Here is a 3,372-nt window from a genome sequence, read left to right as displayed (position 1 = left end):
CTTAGGTGCAAAATTTTAAGTATTAGGTCTGTTCGACCTTTAAATTCTTACATGATTTGAGTTCAAACCGGTGTAAGCCAGGTTGGTTTCTATCTTTTAAAAAATAATTTATTTTAGTACGAAAGGATTAAATAATTAAATTAAATTTTTTTATTAAGTGAATTAAATTAATTTAACTATTTTGGCAGATAATTGTGTTAAATTTAGAATTTAATTATATAATTTTAATTATAGATAGTAATTTTTATATTTATTATAATTATTAATTTTTTGATTTTATTTTTAATAGTTTTCATAAGAGTAGCTTTTTTACTTTATTAGAACGTAAAGTTTTAGGTTATATTCAATTACGTAAAGGCCCTAATAAATTTTTATTAAAGGTGTTTTTCAACCTATAGGTGATGGTTTAAAGTTATTTTTTAAAGAAGTAATTATCCTAGAAATATAAATTTTTTAATTTTTATAATTTCCCCTATATTAGGTTTATTAATTTCTGTTTTTTTTTGATTTATTTATCCTTATATTGGTATAAATTATATTATAGGTTTTGGTTTAATTTATATGTTTTGTTGTTCGAGTTTAATAGTTTATATTTTTTTAATAATTAGATGATCATCTAATTCTAATTATTCAGTTTTAGGGATAATTCGTTTTATTTCTCAAATAATTTTCTTATGAAGTAAGAATAATAATTATTATTATAAATTTAATATTTTTAATTAATAGATTTAATTTAAATGATTTTTATATTTATCAAATAAATTCTAAATTTTTTTTTTTTCTTTTTTTAATATTTATTTTATTATTAATTAGATTTTTAGCAGAAATGAATCGTTCTCCTTTTGATTTTTCTGAAGGAGAATCAGAATTAGTTTCTGGTTTTAATATTGAATTTAGAAGTTTATCTTTTATTTTTATTTTTATATCTGAATATATAAGAATTATATTTATAGGTATATTATTATGTGAAATATTTTTTGGTTTAATAATGAATAAATTTTATTTAAATATTTTTATTTTAACATTTATATTTTTTAATTATTTGATTACGTGGGTTTTTACCACGTTTTCGTTATGATAAGTTAATATATTTAATTTGAAAATTAATTTTACCTTTATCTTTATTTTTATTTATATTTAATTTTTCTATTAAATTATTTAACTTATATCATTAATTTTAGTATTAAGTTAATAGAATTAATTTCTATTTTTTATTTTCAAAATAAATATTTTAAATAAATTAATTAACTGATTTTATTAAGTTAATAATTTATCTCATATTTTTATAATATAAAAATTAATAAAAAAATATGAAAAGTAAATTGTTGTAAAAATTTGACTTGTTGAAATAAAAGGATATTCAACTGGTTGTATACCAATTCATGTTAATATAAAAAATGTTATAATAAAAATTCAAAATAGAATTTTATTTATAGGATAAAATTTATTTCTTAAGAAGTTTTTTTTATTTAATAAAGGTATAATCAATAAAATTAAAATTGATAATATTAAGGCAATAACTCCTCCTAATTTATTAGGGATTGCTCGTAAAATTGAATATGAAAATAAAAAATATCATTCTGGTTGAATATGATTAGGCGTAATTATTGAATTTGCTATATCAAAATTATTATGATCATTTAATAAATAAGGAAAAATTAAAGTTAAAATGAAAAATATTCATATAAATATAATTAATCCAATTAAATCTTTAATTAAGAAATAAGGTGAAAATCTGATTTTATCAAAATTTCTATTAATACCTAATGGATTATTAGATCCTGTTATATGTAAAAAAAAAAGATGAATAAAAGTAAATAAAATAATAATAAAAGGTAAAATAAAGTGAATTGAAAAAAATCGTGTTAATGTAGCATTACTAATAGAGAAGCCTCCTCAAATTCAAATTACAATTGAATTTCCTAAATATGGAATTGCTGATAAAAAGATTTGTAATTACTGTTGCACCTCAAAATGATATTTGTCCTCATGGTAATACATATCCTACAAAAGCTGTTATTATAGTTAATAATAATAATAATACTCCTACAATTCATGTTATTTTAAAATTAAATGAATTTATATAAATTCCTCGTCTAATATGAATATAAATTATAATAAAAAATATTGATGCCCCATTAGCATGGAAAGAACGAATTAATCATCCAAAATTAATATTTCGATTTATATTAATAATTCTTTGAAAAGCTAAGTTAATATCTGTTTTATAATGGAAAGCCTAAAAATAATCCTGTTAAAATTTGATTAATTAAGCAGATTATTAATAAAGATCCAAAATTTCATATAAAACTAATTCTAGTAGGTGTTGGTAAGTTTAATATTGGTGATATAATTTTTATTATGTTTTTTTTCATTAATTGGTTTTTTGTCGAATTGGTCCTTTATTAATTTTTAATATTCAGATAATTAAAATTATATAAAAAAAAGAATAAATATAATTATATAGATTAAAATATTATTAGGTATTATAAATATGTTTAATAAGTAAAAGTTATCTTCAAATATAAATTTATTTTCATAAATCATATTTTCTATATTTAGAGATAATTTAAAGTAAATTAATATTAAGAATATAAAAATTATTTTGTAAATTATGTTTTTATAATTTTTATTAATATTTAATTCATTAAAAGCAATTCTTGAGATATATAAAAAAATAATTATTAATCCTCCAATATATAAAATGAAAACTATAAATGAAATTCATGATGTTTTATTAATTAAATTAATTATTATAGTTAAAGTTATTGTTTGAATTAAAATAATTAAATTTGATCTAATAGGTGATTTCATTATTGTTAATATAATTGCTATAATTAAATTAGTTAATAAAATAATTTTTAAAATTCAGTATATATTTTAATTAAAATATTAATTTGGAGATTAATGATAATATGTATATATTTATACTGATTTATTTTAAATAATTTTATAATTTTGATTTACAATATCAATGTTTTTTTTAAACTATTAAAATGATAAATTTATTTATTTTAGTTTTAATATTTATATTATTTTCTGGAGTCTTATTTTATATTTTTAATTTTAATCATTTATTAATAATACTTTTAGGATTAGAATATTTATTATTAATTTTATCTTTATTATTTTTGTTAAATTTAATAATATTTATTAAGCAATATATTTTATTATTAGTTTTTTTTATTTTTTGTATTAGTGAAAGAGTATTAGGTTTAACAATTTTGATTTTAATAGTTCGTATATATGGAAATGATTATATAAAATCATTAATAATTTTACAATGTTAATAATTTTAATATTAATTATTTTTAGAATGATTTTTTTTAGCTTGAAGGTTAAAAGATGATGATTAGCCCAGAATTTTTTTTT

At 16.1% G+C, this 3,372-nt stretch overlaps 2 pseudogenes; one reads left to right on the top strand and one right to left on the bottom strand.

Annotated features, from left to right (window-relative positions):
- The first annotated feature begins 289 nt into the window (after window positions 1-289).
- LOC132953405 (NADH-ubiquinone oxidoreductase chain 1-like) lies at window positions 290-1,168 on the top strand (annotated as a pseudogene).
- An 81-nt stretch (window positions 1,169-1,249) lies between these two features.
- Window positions 1,250-2,375, bottom strand: LOC132953404 (cytochrome b-like; annotated as a pseudogene).
- Window positions 2,376-3,372: the final 997 nt, after the last annotated feature.

Source organism: Metopolophium dirhodum, unplaced genomic scaffold (assembly GCF_019925205.1).
Source record: "Metopolophium dirhodum isolate CAU unplaced genomic scaffold, ASM1992520v1 scaffold28, whole genome shotgun sequence".
Lineage (NCBI taxonomy): Eukaryota > Metazoa > Arthropoda > Insecta > Hemiptera > Aphididae > Metopolophium > Metopolophium dirhodum.
This window is presented reverse-complemented; position numbering and strand designations above follow the sequence as displayed.